Here is a 19,997-nt window from a genome sequence, read left to right on the forward strand (position 1 = left end):
TTCTTGAAAATTACAGCTCTTAACTCTATTTTGTCTTCCTACGCAGTGGTTTGGGACAGAGACTACAAATATTTTATGATGCTAAAATGAGAGGAGGGATCAGAAGGTTACGAGCTACATTCAGAAGCTGCCCAGGCTGTTCCTTTGTGCCTTGGAGAAGGAGACTTGGAGGGCACAATTTTCTAATTTTACATCCCACAGAAGGGAAAGATAACCCTTCTGAAAAGAAACGGGACCTAAAATTTGGAGCACTATTATCTGCATTTGCCTCAGCATCTTTGTGTCTCAGCGTTGGCTGTGACTGGGGAACATGGGCAGATGGGAATTGGAGGTCATCACGGAAGGAGGGCTTCCTGACGCTCTCATTAAGTAGCACATACAAATTGTAGTGATTTGAAAAGACCAGCAAAAACTGGCTATTAGAGTCACTGGTATGAAGCTGCAAAGCAGCCACATATGGACAAAAACTTCTGCGTCACCAGTGACTGGAGCTCACACAACCCTATTCTTCAGCACAGATGCAATGAAAGGTTTGAGCTATTTTCATGTGGCAGCAAATTGGGGGCATTTACTGCTAGAAGCACAATAAGTGGCTCCCATTAACCAGTTTATGGGGTGAACTTCTGCACACTCGTTCAAATTCATCTGCTTGGCAAATTGGGAGCATTCATTGGTTCATGAATCTCCAGCTCTGTGAATGAGACCAGCTGGGGACATCTGTGGGCAGGTTCCTTTTCTTTTTGAGCTGCAGACATTAGTTTAGTAAAGCATGAGCAGAGCCACAATACCAATCACTAGTGTGGAGTCATAAATTGTTTCTCTTAACGCCTCTGGAAACAGGGCAAGCCAAATTGCTTTACAGCATATTTGTGATAACAGGCCTGAAGAAAATGCCATTTAAATACAATTTCCCACTGACATAGGAAAGGGATAAGGGAATGCATAAACTAAATAATTAACACCTCCTGGATGACTCCAGTTCTGTGTGTGGAAGGACAAGGGGGAAGTACATAGTGGGGTGTAAGGGGCTGGCTTTTCCTAGTAATAGTAAAACTTCATTTCCTCTTTAAGGAAAGGTCAGGATTTTATTAAACTGAATGCCAATTGGTTTCAATGGGGTTTGAATTGATTTCTGGAAACTACTACTGGTGAAAATTGCCAGGGAGAGCCCATTGAGACATCTTTACACCACTATGGCTGACTGGAGGCGGGGGTTGCTTTTCTGGAGTAACTTAAAACGTATCGGCATTATAAAGCGGAGAGAAAACTGCTGATTTCTAAGAAATGAGGTGCTTTTACAAATATTAAGCCAGATGTCTCATTTCTTACTTTTTAAAACTTCTTCTTGAGGCTCCCTGACTTCCCTGGCGCCCAGGCTCTTGTGTGGGGAGGGGAGGACGCAATCTGGGACATGAGGCCAGGGTTTCTGGCATCCTGTAACGTGTTTCTTCACTAAAGACATGGTCTGTTGGAAAATTCCCAGTTAGCTCTAATGTCTGCAAACTCTGTTCACCACGAACAGCAGGATGGAGACTCCTCAGCGAACATTTACTCTTGCCTGTGGCTTCATCACAGCAGCTAGATTTTATTGTGAGCTGCAGTGTGTGGCCACTTGTCTAATAGGTTCCGGATTGGCACCTTCTGTCATGTTGCACAAGGACCACTAAACATCACAATTTTGAAGCTTACTGATTTAGGTGCCGGGGAGTATGAACTGTTAAGTAAAGATGAGGTGTTTAAATACCTGTTTTTCAACAAGGCCCGTCCTTCCAAACAATCACAGAGTGGTTATTAAGGAAGTATTTTATTCCCTCAACAGCAAAAGCTACAAGAGGCATGTTTAATGCACTTTCTTATTAATATTACTTCTTCTAGCAGGGAAATCTTGACAGCTTTTTATCAAACTCCCAACCCTTTTGACTTAGTAGAGATGAGATAAGGAGAGATCAGAGATGTCCTCCCAAGAGAACAGCTCACCCTCTAAGAAAACCCTTTCTTAAATTCCTGAACCATTGATGTCACATGCATTTGTAAATTACTCATTTGCTATGTACCTTATATCACATTTAATAACCCTTATTCTTTTGGTTAATGCTCTACCCATAGCCCTCCCTGTCATGCAGTGTCACCAGATACCTGGCATTGCCAAGCATTAGCATTGCAAATACCTTGGAAAACCCAGTCTCACTTCATTGCAGTCTTATAAGGCAATTTGTCATACAAATCTGTATCACATTGCACATTCAACATGTTAATACCCTCTAAGACTAATTGTTCTTCTTCCTCTATTAGTGGAAACAATATTCCCAGCCTTATGTTAAAGATGAAGCAAAACATACTGACTTAACTCTTATGCCTATGAGTGACCTATTATTTTTTTTGTTTTTGATGGAAAATGAGACAGAGAGTCCTTGACTGAGGTCTTGCACCTTAAGTACGACCAGTTAAGCTGTGGCCCATGTCCCTGACAGATACAGCCCTTCCCCAGGCTGTCTCCTGCTGGAGTTTCATGGACTTACAGAAACCTCCTCAACCCCCACAAGGAAACTCTGAACAGCACTGAGTCACCTGGGCAGAGTGATCACAACAGGGAATAAAGTACCAGCTTCTCTTTTCCCATTGCAATGGCTTCCCACTTCTGTAACAACAGCTTCTCCTCACCCCGGGTAAGTGGCTTCCTCCTTCTCTGGGGATGTCCTGCATGGAAGGCAGGGAAGACTGGTTCTTGGCCATTTATCGTCTGTAACTGAAGTTGGCTTTTCGGTTCAGTACTGGGGTAAGAAAGGAATACCAAGGATCTGGAAAGGTGTTTAATGTGACCTAACGCTATCTGGGCTGTGAAGAAGATGAGGTCCTCTGAGTGCTTCTTATACTCAGCCTACCAAGTCAGAGTTTTCACATCTGATCTCCTAGTCCTGCTGAAAAGCTGGCAATGGGGCAACACGGATTCAGACTGGGAGAGTTACGGCATCTGTGTGTTCAGCAGTTATTGGGATAACACAGTTAACAGGGTGAGACCAGCCAGTCAGCCAGCCAGCTCCCTGTGGCCTTTAAAACCTCAGACCTGCATCTGCCCTTTTGCTAAATAAATGCACTTAATGAGCACACAAAGAATGAGAGAATTTCCTGGCATTGATGAGGGTTTCTGTTTATGATGCTGCTCTGGGAATTAGCAAATCCAGGTCCCTAATATGATAGAAAACCTGTCAGCTGCCTTTCTGCTGCTATGGATGTCCCCAGCTTTCAGGTAAACCAAAGAGGGAAGGAAAAGGAGGAAAAAAGCCTTGAAGAGTTGGAAAATAGATCTGTGTTACCGCTATTAGGAGATATTGCCCCTTGAAACCTGTCCTGGTATGGCGTGGAGGACTCGAGGCAGTAGTTGCTGAGGAGAAGGCTCCTGAAGCCTGCTAACATCCAGGTATGATGCTGCCTCCTGGTACCTGTCCAGAGGCAGCTGCAATGAGTAGAATAGTTTGGTTTGCCCCCATGTATGCTCAAGCAAATCCCACCTTTAGAACAAATGACCTGGAGTAGCTGCTTGAACCCTGCTGGTGCCAGATCCTTTCAGGCATCCCTGCTCAGGGCTGAGCCCCACCAACCTCTGGGCTGTCCCAGCAGCTGCTGCTGTCCTCACAGCCTGGCAAAGCACACGTATCTGCTGATGTCTGCACAGACTGAGGGAGGTTTACAGGTATGGAGAAGAGTGGTGAGGATACAGGGAAAAAAGAAGCTGCTGAAGGAGGGGATGCTCATACAGCCTGTTGGAGCTGTATAAGCCCCACGGAGGAGAGGGAATTTAAACTACAGAACAAGAATAAACTGATTAAGTATAAATTCTAGTTGCAAATGAGGAGATTCCTTGATATATAAGGTCAGGTCTTTACAGACTCCCCTAGGGAGCAAGGGAAAAGCTACTACTTTTGGGTTTAATAAGCTGGTGGGGATCAGAGGAAGAGGACTTGGCAACAGAGGAGGTTCCTTCAATCCCTTTCTTGCTACATTCCTTATTCTGCCCCTTCCCTCAACACTCCACTAGTGGCTTTCACCATTTAATTATGTTATTAATTAACATGGTAAGAATGAAAGCAGATGCACTGCTTTGGCTGCTTTGCTGGCCCTGCCATGCTCTTCTGTACACCCTGGAAAGGTAATGGGTTTATGTGTCTGAAAAACATTTCTGGTAAATAAAGGAAAATAATATTCAAGTTAATCCCAGGATCTGAGATGCTCTTTAGACTGTGAAGTGGTTATGCTGCAGGAGAGTGAGTTTGAAGGATTGTGCAAGGGGAAGGAATGTTCAAGAGACGGGAAGATTGATGTGACTGCAAACGGACAAATGCAGCACATGTCAGGGGAAATACAGGCTATAAAACTCATACACAGTTTTTGAGTATTTTCTGGGCTGCTGTGGCTGGCACCTTTGTGCAACAGTTGTCAATACCTTGTACTTCAGAGGCTGGTGAGAAGCACTGGTCCAGGAAGGATGGGCAGAAGATGCAGCACTAACACAGGCACAAGCTGCAGAGCTACATCCTGGTGAGTAAAGCTGTCACTGAATCACTGAGTGAGAAAAACCCTGTTCTGCAGAAGGCTCCAATGACCCAGACAAGTTGAATGTACCAGCTGGCATGCCCTGGGCTTCAAGACAGCTGTAAACCACAGCAAGAATAACCCTCTGCTGTGTGTTGCCCTAGGCCAGTTTTGGGCTAAATGTCTGATCCAAGTTCCCTATCTTTTCCTTTCAATAAAGCCGCACTGTGAAAAGCATCACGCTAGCTTGTCCTCACCAGCCACTTGCATTTGCTGTTAATTCTCTGGAAGAAATGCTCCCTCTTGCCTCACCCAGGCTGGGATCCCTGCATAGAGAAATGGCTTTCTCCTGTGCGTTTGTTATACGCAGCTGCGTGAAACCCTCAGCCCATTCAATTAAAGAACCCGTTTTCCCATTAACTGTCTCCTTAGACAAATGTGAAGTGTATTTAATGTTCACTCAGGATGAAGCCAATATGTTTCTCCTGCTGTTTTACACTTTCTTCTTAGTAGGGATTTGTCGTCTCTGACTGCTCAAATACCTTGAATCTCCCCAGCATTTACGATCAGGAAAAGGTAACAAGTGTGGTGACAAAGAGTGAGTGCCAGATGAGACGGGGAAAATGGATTGCTTTAATAGATGTTACTGAGGCCCTTTTGCACCCTGCCTGATGCTGAGCAGCCACCCCATCCATCACGTTCACTCTAGCTGAGTAGCAGCACACCATCCACGCTTTAACAGACCCCTTCTCCCTTCTTCCTATTAGGGAAATTGCTGGCCTGGATCCCAAGCCATTCCTGACAGTCTGAGAAGATGCAGTTTAGAAAGGGTAAAATAAGCAACAGATCCTCTACATCAGCTTGATGTTTTTTATTAACATGCCCTGAAAATCATCTTCTTCCTGCCACTGGTACCTTGCTGCACATTAATCTGATAACTGATAAAACGTTCTCTGAGCCTTTATTTTCCTTTTTCTCCACTTGTTTCTTCAGCACTGTTCTTCCTATGAATCAAGTAGCTGAGAAAATGGATGTAGATTCTCATCTGTATGAAAATACTTTGCCCAAAATACGAATCTTGCATTGGGCTGCTGTATTAATCCTTCTCTCCTGAACAATAATCATTCTGGCATTTTTCAGGCTGCAATTCACCACTTCTGCATTTGCCACTTGCTGCCTTACTGTAAGTTGGGGCACAAAGTGGGGCAAGGGAAGGGAGGTAAAAGGAGGACAGAGCTCCTCTGGGCCTAATCCTGGGCATCCCTATTTCAAGATGTACATTGAGGTACTTCACATCAAGCAAAAGCAGCCTTAAGGCTCCACATCAGCTCTGGCTCCAGATTTCTCACCTTGCTCCTGAGCCAGACTTGTCTGAAGAGCAGAGATGACAGCATGCTTGTGTGGGACCAGGCTGCCTCAGTGGGGCTGACCAGGCTTGATGGGACCAGCCTGGTTCTTCGTCCTAAGAAGCACAAAAGAATCCTCTGGGTGTAAAGGAGCAGCTTTGCTCTTGGCCAGGACAGAGGCTCCTGGGTGTTTTGCGTTAGCAGTGACTAAACAGCAAGTGAAGAGCAAGTAGCTGGTGTGATGTGATGTGAAGAGCTCCAGTCTCTGCCCCGTGCTGGCCTGAAGGCAGCAGTTCTGCCCCTGGAGCTCTGCAAGCATGAGGACCCTTTGCTGTGCCACCATTCCTCCTGCAAACCGCCTTTGCTGAAGTGGGGGCTGAGGTGGCTTTGAGCTGATACAAGAGGAGCCCTGAGAGCACTTGGTTGCTTTGTGCTCTGAGATCAGGTCCCAGCTCTTCAGTAAAATCAGTCCTGATTTATCCCTGTGGATAAATATCTTCAGTTCAGAAGGACTCCATCACTGTCGAGAGTGAGGCACTTCCCCAACAAGTGGCAATAAAAACCTTTATAGCACTTGCTCAGCATGACAAATCCTCTTCATCCTCTTTCAGTGGTGGCTTTATTGCCTCTTCCCCGTGGGGGCTGTACTAGTCAGCCCAATCACACTGTTGGGGTTGTGGATGAAGTGTTGATGCCTCTGTCCTGGGCTATGGCCGCCAGGCATATCTCTGGTGTGTTATGCAGTTCCAGCACAAGCACTGCTCTTTCCCAGTCCCTGTCGGTCCATAGATCCAGGTATTGTGAAGTTTTGGCTCTAAGCAATTCTGTTCTGAACTGAAATGAAATGAACCTGATAACAGTCAAGAGCATGCGTTAAGGATGGACCATTTTTTTCCTAAGGTTTCAGCTAGAGATACTAAATTCCTGCTCTGCTCTCCATGGATGTTCCTAGCTGGAATTGCACCCTACTGATCTCAGCAGAAAAGGGAATTAGAGCTACTGCTCATGCCAGGATGAGGGGGTGTTAACCCTTTTTGTACCCCCAGTATGTAAAGCATTTGTAGATACTTTGTCCCTCAAGAGGAAATTTCTGGTTAGTGCTACCATTGTCATAAACTTGCAGGAACACCAGGAAGACCCATAACAATGTCAGCAGCTGAAAACCTCCATGCGTTACCCTGGAGTTCTCCTGTCTCCTACAGTACCATGTCTCTCATGGTATCTGGCCTTGAAAGCAAGCTCAGCTGATGGGTTTGATAACCCACAGAGGGGAGGAAGAGGTGAAAGAGTTCTTGAAGCCTGGATATTAACAGGTTCATCTCTCTTTGTTTCAGGCATATGGCTCATGGTGAGAGCATCTGCACTCGGAGACTTGGAGCTATGTTGCAATGGCTTGGAGTAATTACTGATGGGATTAGCAAGAAGATAATTAAAAAGAAGCATCTGAGAGACAGCAAAGCTGAGTGACACCCAGGTGAAGAGCTTTTGAATACCTGGGGTTGCCAATACTATGAACACAGGCATGGGGGTTTGCCTGGCCCCACATTTGAAGGCTAACCAGCATCACTGCTGTTGGATCAGGCAAGGTTGAGATCTTAAGAGGGAATGGGGAATGGGATGTGGTAGAACTGCCTTCTGCAGACCCTCACATCAGGAGTAGGGGCAGAAGCTTTTGCAAAGTCCCTGCTCTTCATCCCTGTGACCTCAGCAAGGTCAAAGCAAGGGGTTTGCTTTGGAGCTGAGGAGGAGGAACAGATTTCCCTGAGGAGATGTGGTGGGTGGCAGCGGTGCCTGCACTTCCAGCACACAGGAACTGGAGCACCCTCCACCCTCACACCAGCAGTGGGCTGGAGGGAAGGAGCAATCAAGCTGAGCACTGACCTGTCACCAACCTGTTTTCACCCCTGAAATCTCTTCTGCTTGACGACATCTAAGCGAGCTCTACCAGCCTCATCCTTCTTTTTCCTTTGTTTGTTTCTGCATCTTTCCCCTGCGCGCAATGGGAAAAACTGGGATTTCCCTTGCACCGGGGCTCACTTGGACTGGAATCTTTGAGCAACAGCAGATGCTCAGTGATTCCACCCCCCTCCCCATTCTGCCTGCAGCAGGACCCCAGCCCCAGGCAGGACTGGCAGGGTAAGGGATTATTTTGCCTGCTGTAGCCCTGCTGCTTTTTTGCAACAGTCCCAGCTTTCCCTCTCCAGAAACAAGCTCCAGGTCTTCCCTGACCTCATCGTTGTTTCCTACTGGCTTTCTGGTTTTTGTTTTCCTTTGCCTGCTGGCTTAGTGTCTGAAGTTGTTGTTTGTGATATCCCAGTACTCAAGGTTTACTAAGATTGCTAAGAGCATCTCTGGAGGTTTTGATACACTTCTTCATTGCAGATAAAGTTAAATTCTTCTACCTGCAAATATCTATGTGTATCACGAAATAACTGTGGTTAGATACCAGGTTACACAGCATCAATGCACAGGGTTTCCCTGACCAGCTTTCGCAATGCTTTAAGAAACAGTTTGGAACTCAATGAAATCAGTGGCTGTGGTGTAGGATATGCCAGCTCCCACAAGGAATTCCCACTTGAACCAACATTTATTAGCATGACCAAACCTACCAGCAGCATGTTGCAAAATTTACTGTTAGCAGTGGTAGTAGACAAAAAACCACCAACACTGGGTTAGTCCAAGAGTAGAGAGGGACCACTTAACACTACTTTTGGTTAGATTGCCGTCTTTGAAATGATTATGGAAAATCACAGATGCTCCTGAAGCAAGAGGCAGAACTGACATCACTTATTCCTGACCTCAACACAACACTTTTCCATCAAAGCATCAGCCTGTTTCTTTGTTGGTTCATTTGCTTTTAATGTGGTTTGGAGTCACAGGGCCACCAGGGAAAGCTCAGGGAATCCTTTGCTGCCACTGAGGTTTTATGTTCACCTACTGAATACATTAACATCTCAATCATTTCTTCACTCATAGTTTGTAAACATACCAAGCTTCTTAATATTACTGGCTAATTAACTGTTGTTTCCATGCTGTGTAGAGCAGGCAGCTCTTTCTCCTTCTTACAGCCAACAACGATGTCTTTCCACATCTTTCAGCTGTGCTATCAAGAAATATTTTCCCAGGAAAAGCTGGGAGTTGAAATCAGAAATTGCCTGCCTGAAGCACACACCGATATCCTGCTGCTGCTTGCAACCCGCCAGGGCAAAGGGGAGAGAACTGCAGCCCAGGCATTGAGAAATCACTGTCAGATGCCTGTCGCTCCACGGTTATTTGCTGCAAGCCAGGCTAACTAGTCACTGTCAAGTTAGGGAAGATATTTCTTGAAGGCTTGATTTAATAGAAACACAATTTGTCTCATGGGTCAGCAAAATAGGTTGAGGATGACCTACAATTTTGTGTCCAGAGAGAACTTTGAGACTTGTCCAGGATGCCCAGTTTCACTTTTCATGTAGAATACAAACAACTGGCAGACACCAGCAGCCACCGACACTGCTCGTCGTGTAATGTCCAGGGTGTGACAAAAGTATGTTTGTATGCTGCATGGTGTGTCCATGCACCAGAGCATCTGTTCACAACGCCAGTCAGTGTTCAAAGACAATTTTTGGGTAGTATGTGGTGAAATGCAATGTGCAAAACAAGTCTGACTCGCTATCTCGGATAATCTCCTGGTAGGTTAAGAGCCATGTAAGTAATGTTCATTTAGAGACAGGGAATAGTTGTGGTTATGAAAACAAGAGCTACCAGCCCTGTCTGTACAGTGGATTCTTTTACTTGTTGGAAGGAATATGAAATCTCTCATGATTTTTGCAAGATCTAGAGTTCCTTATGGGTAACTGCCATGGCCGCCTACGACATATTATCCCATGGGACTTCCTGCAGTTTCAAACCCACCGAATGGTCCTCTCTGGATCATGAATAACACCCCATATCATCACCTTTCCTGCAAGTTGAAGGCTGAGAAAGACCCCTGCAATCAGGTCTGTTGAAATGTTTTAAAATATCTGATTAAATAGGTGGTTAAATGGTTTAATAGAATCATAGAATACTTAGGGTTGGAAAGGACCTTAAGATCATCAAGTTCCAACCCCCCTGCCATGGGCAGGGACACCTCACAGTAGGTAGTTAAATGAATGGTTAACAGTTAATAAATAATTAATAGATGGTCTCAAATAGTTCTTTGCAATTAAGGCCATTAAAAACTCATCATGTTAAAAAAAAAAGCAGATATTTTTGTGTAGAAAATATTGAAATACAGTATTTTTGTCATTTCACAATATACTGCAGTAAATGTGATTGAAAACACTAATTGAAAATGTCATAGAATTACAGAACGGGTTTGGGTTGGAAGTGACCATAAAGATCATTCAGTTCCATCCCTCCTACTTCTTTCCCTTGAATGATTTTTGTTTCAGTAACTGGTATTTACTCAGTGGAAAAGATTGATAGAAAACCCTCGGACAGATCTCTGCTAGAAAATGGCAAACAAAAATTTATTTACTGTTTTTATCAATAAATTCTCCATTATTTGGGTTTTGAATATAGCCCATATGCACATACTGAAGTGTAAGTGTGTGTGTATGTACAGACCTCAGGTAACAGAGTAGATGTAACAGAGTATACAGGTAACTATATTGGAAGGTTGCTCATCTGGTCAGGAATCTTTCACACCCGATATTAAACAAACAAACTAAAATGTACGGAGGAGAAGCCTGAAATTGCCAAGGATTTGGTCTTAAGAGCTCTAACGTGGGGTTTAGGAATTTCATACCGAGGTTTCTGGGTTAAATCGGGAAGAAGAGTTTAGATCTTTTAAGTTTTGGGTGTCTAATGAGGTTTGGTCACCAGTAGAACACTGGCTATTGCAGAATGCCACTTTGCTTGATTTTCTCCAGGCTTAAAAGGAGTTAGAGAAACCCAGAAAGTTTTTTTTTTAGAAAACAGAAATTACTGAATATAGAATTGCAAGTTTTGATGTATTTTTCTTCTTTCAACCACATGGATTTGCGAAACCCTTCCACCTTTTTCAAGTGGTCAAACATAAGCATTAATATTTTATTGTGAACTTTTAAAAATAAACATCAGATTAGTCCAAATGTTGGGGTTTTTTTGGTCAGATTTTTCATTTTCTGAACTAACAGACCCAACATATTTCTTAGGAAATCAGTTAAATTCACACAGCCCTTGCGATGTCTGAGAAGCACAAGAAGACCATGTGAAACAAAGCCCATGAAGTGAAATCCAAGGAGGAAGAGTAAAATGAAGTTTAAAAATCACATTCCTTTTCCTCTTTCAATTCACTCAGTCACATGAATGCAACAGATCACCGTGCGGGGAAGAGAAAATGTGGTTCTCACTGCTGTAGCACAGCAAAGGCTAAAGAAGTAGTTTGATTTAACATAGAAACTAGAAGAATTTGCAGAATATGTGAGCAGGGTTGTAAGGAGACTCCAGCACAAGGAGGAGGACTTCCCTTTGAAACTTCATAGGCGCTATTGTAAACAGCCTGTGACAAATTTATCCTTAAAATTATTAGAAGAAAATCCTGTCAGGATGCTCTTTAGTCAGCTGGAATCTTTTCCCAAGGATAGCACAGGGTTATCCATTTTGCTATGGTTCTGCCTAACTGTGATCCTCTCAGAAATATTCCCCGTTGTTCAGGAAATAATAATGTTACAAAATGGAAAATAAGAATCTCGATTATGAAAGTTACAAATCTTTGTGTTCTTTCTACCGTCAATAAAACATTTACCTATTAATAATGGATCATGTTTCTACTCAACTCATGCTTTATATGAAAAAAAAAAATAGGAAATAAATGACCATCGGAAAATCGCCAGGATTTCTTTCTCCTCCCTAGCCCAGGCTGACAGAAATGCAGTTACATCGATCAGCTCTTCATCACTTACAAAGGCTTGAAAATTTTAAGAGCTTGACTTAAACTGAGGACTGGGTGTTTAGCCTTGGAGGCATGCAACAGGAAAGGTAACCCAGAGCTCTGGAGAGATAAAAGTTAGAACTTTATAGCCCTTTGCACATAGTTAATGGAACAGCTTGGCTCATATACAACACAATGCATACATCAATAGAGCATTAAACTTTAATGTACGTCATACCAGGAGACCTCAAGGCAGTTGTACCTTGAATGTTTGTTAGCTGAAGTGATCCTAATAGAATAATAATGTATTATGAAGAGGTTGATAATTTCTAAATGGCAGGATAAATAAATATATAGATATATAAATGTATGGATAGATGCAGATGTGTAGGGATATAGATGTAGAGATGTGTAGATAGACATGTATAGAGATAGCTATATAGATATATAGATTAGACACAGATATAGAAACATGAGATGTCCATGTGCATGTAGGTGTGTGTAAGCATATATTTATATATTTGTATATGTATCTGTGTGGGTACCTATATCTGTGAATCTCAGTAAGGTAATGGGAAGGATGTAGCCAGAGGAGGTCACAGCAGCATCTCCCTAAGATGTGGAAAGGAGGCAGAAATTTCCATCTCCCTGAGTTTATCCATCCGGGACACATTTTCAAAGGCCCTCTCTTAAGGCACTTGCAGACTTTGCAAGATACAGACAGAGCACCATCAATTCTGTATTTATGAGCACAAAGGCACTTCTGTGTGCTCCCCAGGCACACATCCTGGTCAGTGCTCTCTCTGTGCTGCCCATCTGTCATGTTGGCAGCATCCCTTTGACCGCAGCAGGGCACTTGCCAATGGAAGGACTTCAACACATGGCTTGTGTAATTACCCAGGCAGCAGGGTAGTTTGGGGAAAAGGCAGTCTTTTTGGGTTTCATGTCCATATGGATGACTGCAAATATTGAAAACACCCATCTATTGAACAGGCAGGTAAACTCAAACAAACCAAATGTTTCCATGGAGGTAACACACAAGTCAGTAAAAGACCTGGAAACTGCTCTAAGATGTTTTTCCACCCACCTCCTCCACCAGTCCTCCCATCATATGGGCATGGCTTTCAGAGCAAAGCCCTGCCTACCTCAATCTTCAGAAGTATTAGGCTGCATTCAGAGAGCTCACTGGTACTCTGTTGAAGTCAGTTAGGAGCTGTAGAGACAGAACACTGTAATTCTTAATATGAAGATGCATTGCAGCTTCAGGTTCTTCATCCGTCATCCTGGAATCCTATTATTTATGGGATGAAGATGTGCTTGTTAATTACACCTCCTCTAAGGCTCTGCTTTGACAGAAGTCTCTACCTGCACAACCCCAGTGCAGAGGTAGGGCTCAGCATGCCAATCCAGCTGAAGGTACCAGTGACACAGCAACATATTCTTCTTTACTTCCAATGAGTAAAATATGCTGTGAGTGACCTGCCCTTTTGGGCAGCAACATTCATCCTATTGTCTGTGGATGATAATTGCAGATGGTTCTCAGTTCTTTGATTACAATCAAAATAGCAGCCTGACCCAAATGAGAGCATTTTCCACATGGCTGAAAATGTTGTTTTCTCCCTCAGAAAAACATGAATAGGGAAAAATGAATTTATTATATCTTTTTAGCAAAACGTTCAAGTATTGTTTTTTCAATACTATGAATATTAACAGTAAGATGGGATTCTTTTTCTCATAAAATGAAGATTTCAAAACCTAGAAGTGGAAGGAGAAGGACACAGGGTTTCAATGTTTCAGTTTTGGGGAAGAATAGCCCCAAAAGTTCCATTTTAAAAAGAAAATTCAAACAATCCCGTGAAAATGAAGTAACACAAACGTAGTCTTTAACAATAGGTAACAACATGCCACATGTTATTGTGACTTCACTTGAGCAGGAAAAGTAGTAAATTTGGAGATTTTCCCCCAAGATATTAGAATCATGGAATCCCAGCCTGGTTTGTATTGGAAGGGACCTTAAAGCTCATCCAGCTCCAACCCCTGCCACGAGCAGGGACCCCTTCTACTAGAGCAGCTTGCTCCAAGCCCCTGTGTCCAACCTGCCCTTGAACACTGCCAGGGATGGGGCAGCCACAGCTTCTCTGAGCACCCTGTGCCAGTGCCTCAGCACCCTCACAGTAAAGAACTTCTTCCTTATATCTAACCTAAATCTTCCCTTCTTAGGAATCCTGTTTATTATGTCCTTGAAGGATGCTACTCACAGCTGGAAAGCATCTGGCCAGGACTTCTGTGCACATACTGCACTACTGCATGAAATAGCAGAGTGACACTGCAGAACAGAAATGGGGAGCATCTGTGGAAACAGAACTGGCAGACAGGCCACTGCTGAGCAAGAAATGATGTTTGGTTCTGCTTAAACACCATGGAAAAGTTAAGGATAATACCACTTATCTGTAACTAAAATTAAAGCATGTCTTGGGGTGCTGCAGTTATGGCACAAATAAGCATTAGAAACTCAGGAGTTAAGTTTACATGTAAGGAAAATAGAAAAATATGTCACATCCAGACATACAGGACCTTGAGCAACCTGCTCTAGTGGAAGGTGTCCCTGCCTGTGGCAGGAGGGTTGGAACCGGATGACCTTAAAGTCTTTCCCAGCCCAAACCGTTCTATGATTAAGGACTGTAGTCCTTAATATGTTCCCTCTATTGGGGCATTCCATTTTCATTAGGTGATATTTATTCTACAGACTGAACTGACAGAGCTTTAAAGAAACCAAACGTGGTTTTGTTTCTGTTTTCACATTTTACTAATGTACTCTCAGGTAGGAGGTGGACACAGATACAGGTACTATGGATGCAGGGAAGAAGGAACCCACGTGTTTGGTTCTCATTCCTGCTCTTGTGTCCCTTGAATCCCAGTACTAGCCTGGGGGATGTTTACAACAGCTCAGGCATCGTTTTTACCTTGAAATTATTCAGTTCAAAATCAACACACTGATTTTGTAACTAACTTTGAAATGATTAAAATACAAGCACTCTGCAAGAAATGTAAAACCAGTGCACACCTCTAATAACATGATGGGATGGATACGTTGTGTTCTTAATTCTTTTTTCATTAAAGGTACTTCTTTTTTTTTTCAGTTTAGCTTCTAGAGTATTCTCTGGTTGTTTTCCTCTGCTGTGGTGGAATAGAGAGAAGCTACAGCAACCAAACCAGCTATTGTACATAAACACACACACATTTCCCCATTGAGTTTTTGCTGCTGAACAGCTTTGGGCCGCTGGGTAGTTTTTGAAATGTGTGAATGTTCCTTTTTACAGAGAAAACATGGCAATCAGATTGCCTCTTTCAAACTGTTTGCCACTGCTCCAGGTGCTGAGAGGGGCTGGGGACAGCCCTGGACGTGATCAGTTCCCCCTCCCCAGCTCAGCTGCTCCTCATGAACGTGGTGGCTCCTCAGGGGAGATACGGTTTAACACTTAACAGCTATTGCTGAAGGCGGATCACCCTAGGTATAAAAAGTAATGCTAAAAAAAATGCATTACTTGTGCTAGAAACAAAGGGAAAACCCCAGCTGAATTAGTTATAAGGTACTGGTGAGGTTTCACGGGCAAGCCAGCTGAGAAGTCAGCACCGTCGAGAGGCTGTTATCAAGTTTCTTCAGGTCCCCAGCCTGAAGACTTGTAAATGCTTTTAAGTTGCAGCCGTGGCTCCAGGAGGTGAGTGATAACCTGGGAGAGGGGGGTCGTGACTTTTCCTGAGCTGGCCTTGGGGTTGAGACGAGAAGGCACAAAAGTACAAAATGTAATCAGTTGTAAGTAACGTTAAGCTTGATGGCTTTGTAATGGAAAATAACTGCGGTGCTTGAAGGTAGTTGACATAGTTTCAGGCCCTCGGGACTTGAGTACAAAAGGTGTGAGAAAAGCAGAATAGAAGGACAGGACCTGGGAATGGGGAGTATCTGGGAGCAGCAGATGTCCAGGGTGGGCACAGATAAACTAACTGCTAAGTGAAAGGACGGGATGATTGCTATGTTTGGGGTGTTAATAAACCCATTAAGCTGGTGTAAGCATCTACTAGGGAGTATCCTGGACTAGCAGATGTCCAGGATGAGAGCAGTTAAACTAACTGATAAGTAGAGGCCAGGATGATTGCTATGTCTGTAATGTTAATTAAGCTTGTTGGGAACAGTAAACGACCCTTAAAGACCACCCCATTTTTGTCTGCATGCCGGAAACTTTTTGGAAAACGATGTAATATGCTCAGTGACCCTATGAGGATGACCTTAGAGCAATTCGGGGACACGCGTTAGGAGGAGCTCTCCCCCGTGTCTCCCGGCGTCTCAATAAAGAATACCCGTTTGTCAGCTTGACACTCTGTTGGCGAGTTTGCTCCCGGAGTTCTCTCCGAATCAGGGTAGAGGAGCATTTCTACAAGGGGCTGTACAGGGCATGTGGTAGAGAAATCAGTGAAGGAGCTGGTAAGAGCTGCTGTGAAGGGGAGGTGCGATGCAGATCTGTTGAGGTGGAGCAGAGGGCGGCATAGTTTGGGGCTGAACAGTGTGTGATGTGGTTTTGGTTTGGCACAAACTGGGACCCTGGGGGCTTATCCAGCTCTTTCTGCACATTGGGGCACTTGCAACCCTTTTCAGTGAGAGAGTAGAAGCTGCAGAGTAGGGGGAAAAGCATCCTTAAAGCATGCGATGGGGGTTGAGGGGGGTTGTCATCTGTGTGTGTGCAGGTGAATTTGGGCAGTTTCTGTGGGATGGTATCAAGGGGGTCCAGAGCAGATACTTCTGAGCTGCTACCACTGGTTTGTGAGGTTGGCCTGCAGGATGAGGAAACAGTAGAATTTGTTGCTTTGGTTTTTTTTTTTATCATGAATACATGAGGATGAAGAGGTATGTGGTTTCCGCGAATGACAGCGGGCTGACTGTGATTGAGCTCCTCCCCATCCCTCCCTCTTTTTGCTTCCTTTTGCTCTCTCCTGACTCTCTTTGAGTGGGTCAGAGGTGTAGCCTGATGTGCTTGAGCAGCTATTCAAGCAGCTTGTTCAGGTCAGTGACTCTCAGCAGTTCCTCCACACAGGCAGCTCGCAGTGATTTGGTATTGCAGTCGTGGCTCTGAACTCTAGAAAGCAAATTTTGCCCAATAAAGGGAATCAATAATCTTCCCTGTGCATGCTCTCACCACGTTAACAAAACCATCGCATAAGCGGTTCTTCAAATCTCTTCTCAGATACTGCTCCTAAAATATCATCTGTACAGTGCTCAATAAAATTAACCAAAGAGGCCTTTTGTGGTATAACAACCTGGCCCCTTTCAGCTCTCCAGGGTGACTGGGGATCCTGCACACAACTTTGCTTTGCCTGAAGCTCTGGGGAGGCTCAGGTTGGAGGGAACAACTGGAGAGCAGCGCACGTGGCTTGGAAACTTGTAGGGGAGGAGGATGTTGCTTCTGCACTGGCTGCATGAGAAATTCATAAGCAGAGAAAGAAGAGGGAATTTGGCTGCTGAAATGAGAGAATCTGTTTGCAGTGGGGTAGATTGGCACCTGGTAACGGGAAAATCGGTGTGGGTGCAGAGCTTGGATGGGGGCAGGCTGGGGAGCAGTCTGCTTTGTACCTCTGTTGCATACTGAAATAAGCAGAAGTGAATGCCTGTGCTCTATGTGTCTGCCTCCAGAAAATGCAAGCTTCAGCTTCCCAAAAGCAGATTTTCTGTAGATGAACTATTTTGATAGGTTTTTGATTGAAAAAGTATCTTAACATAAGAATAATTCCAGAAGCAAACCCACAGGCTGGTTTACATTGCATGCTGCAGTAAAAAAGACTGATAGAAGATGTCACCCAAAAAAAAAATCAAAACCAGGGAAGCACTTCTAAAAAGCCAATAGTTTTTCATAAGATCTTTCTTGTTCTACTAAAGGCCATTTTTCAACCAAATGATTCTTTGCCTTGTCCTAGGCTTGAAAAATGGTCAGCAGCATCTCCCAAGGCCATGCTAGGGAGGCTGGGAAGGAACTGCGTTTCACTGAAGGGGCTCCCAGTCACGCTGGCTGTGCCTGATGACTGGGTATTTCATGCTCTCAGTCCTTGTCTTTTAGTTCAGTTTTGCCTCTGACTATTTCGGTGTTACTCCTACTTTCACCCCTGTGGTGCTCTTATGAGGTGGGTAGTTATGTGAAGGATGCTGGGCTCAATGATGGCAGCATGTCTCCAGATGGTCATCCCATGTTGGCATCACCTACAGGTCAGGTCAGACAGGACGCTCTAGCCCCTGTGCAAATGGATATAATGCAGCTTAAGGTCTGGATTTGTCCTACAGAGCTGGGAAGAAATCAACCCTTATAATTGCTGTGGCTGAAATGAGGATGGGCACTGCTCATCCATGAATCACACAGCAAGTCTGCTTCCACAGGGGTGGTTGCTGATACAGCACCAAAGCAAGGTGCATACATTGTACCACAGAGCATGAACTGAGTCCTGGTTCATCAATGGAGCTGTGTCCATACTAGAGTGTTGTAATGTGCTAAAGGAAGCCATAAAGCCCTTCTGCAGCTTCTGGGCACTGTCTCCTCCAACATGTCATCTCGGTGAGTGTTAAAACTGGGGGTCGGGGCTTTAGGAGCAGAGCGAGCAACCTGGAGCTGAGCTGTACTGGCTGTAGCTGCCCTTGTATGTGGGTGTGCTCTGTGCTCCATCCGCTGCCCCCACACACAAGTGCTTGGCCTGGCTGTGTTTTCACAGAAACCTGAGTCCACACATCCAGGTCTGGATTATGGTGTTGTATTTGCTGTCTCCACTAATTGGCCTTTGTAGGTGCTGCTTCTGCCCTTCAGAAGAGGCTGAGCTCTCTTGCCAGGCTTCTGAGCAATACTTTCGTGCAGTGCCCGCTTCTTTACACCTCTAACCAGAGCCAAGCTTCATGTACTTTAGTCTGCTATCTAGAGAGATCTGCAATAAAGTAGGGAATTGTTCCATTACAGAAACTGTGGTTGAAAATGAAGTTATTTTTCTAATGGGACAAATTTATACATCAACATTTTACAGAAAAGCCCCAACAGCTGCAGTCTAAAATGACTTAGCAGGATCTATTGACACACTTGCTTGTTACCTGATTTATTGCCTGTGTGGAGTTCACTGCTGCAATGAAAGACCTGTATTCAAAGGTCTGCTATTTACCCCTGCAGGCTCCTGTCTTGCCTTCTGCCATACACCCCAGCTGGACCTGGGGATGGGAGAAGAGAAGGACTGGCCTTCAAGTGAATACTGGGTTTGCAACCTCTGTGTTCATTTTGTCTTTTCCTCTTCGAGGTAACTGTTGGACAGGGTGACTATGGATTGCTTCAGTGGTGGTAGATGATGGACCCTTTGTAAAGGCAGGATCGTGTATGTGTGCCTCTGTTCTTAGTGTGATCATAGCTCTGTGGCTGCATGCAGACCTCAAATTCCTCCTGACTGGATTAGCCTGGGAAGGAGGAAGCAAGTTTCCTTTTGCAAAATATGAGGTCTAATAATCAAACTGACTATTAATAGCTAACTGTAGTTTAGCTCAGATCTCTGCTGTCATGCAGCATGTCCATTCAGGACAGTTCACAGCTGACGTTTCTGTAAGAAAAGCCCTTCTCTGCCACAGAGCCAGCTCTTCCCCTTGGTCCTCCCTTACTTCTGGTGGCCCTGGATCCCCATGAGCCTTTGTTCTCTTTGCCACACACCAGCTTTGCACTAACAATGACGTAGAGACACTTTTTCAGGCCTTTCAAGCAGAAACTACTTACTACTGAATTTGCCTTTTCTAATTGCTTTCCCTTTGGACAGCTGTGTTTCTCCTAACTACAGTGTTTTCATGGAAATATGGCACATACTTCTATTCAACAGTCCCCTTCTCGCTGGCAGAGACTTCCTCCTTTCAGCTAGTTACTGTCTCGTATGCCATCAGAAACAATGGTTAGACAAATGCATCCTGAGCACTATAGTTACCTACCTATTCCTGGCACTTTGCAATGATGGTGTGACATGTTGATACAAGAAGCAGAGAAAGCGAGAAGCTCTTGCTGTGTCTTTCAGACAGGGTGAGACATACTCAGCATTCTTTTTGTTTCAGGGAATTCTGTCATGATCTCTTTACTGGGACTCCTGTGTTTCCCGAAAGATGTTTTAGAGCGGTGGGAATGCGTAGAGGGGAAGGCCTCTGGAGCTGGTGGGAGCAGTGGTCAGCACCATGGTTGCTTGGGATTGCTGTA

General features: G+C 44.4%; 1 long non-coding RNA gene across 1 annotated transcript; it reads left to right on the forward strand.

Annotated features, from left to right (window-relative positions):
- Nucleotides 1–4,451: 4,451 nt before the first annotated feature.
- Nucleotides 4,452–6,192, forward strand: LOC130611565 (uncharacterized). The gene is made up of 3 exons (XR_008975260.1): nt 4,452–4,536; nt 5,298–5,441; nt 5,804–6,192. It is a non-coding gene; the product is annotated as an uncharacterized LOC130611565 (long non-coding RNA).
- The last annotated feature ends 13,805 nt before the right edge of the window (nt 6,193–19,997 follow it).

Source organism: Pezoporus wallicus, unplaced genomic scaffold (genome assembly GCF_028554395.1).
Source record: "Pezoporus wallicus isolate ANWC-B61680 ecotype Strahan unplaced genomic scaffold, APGP_CSIRO_Pwel_v1 contig_8090, whole genome shotgun sequence".
NCBI classification, from domain to species: Eukaryota; Metazoa; Chordata; class Aves; order Psittaciformes; family Psittacidae; genus Pezoporus; species Pezoporus wallicus.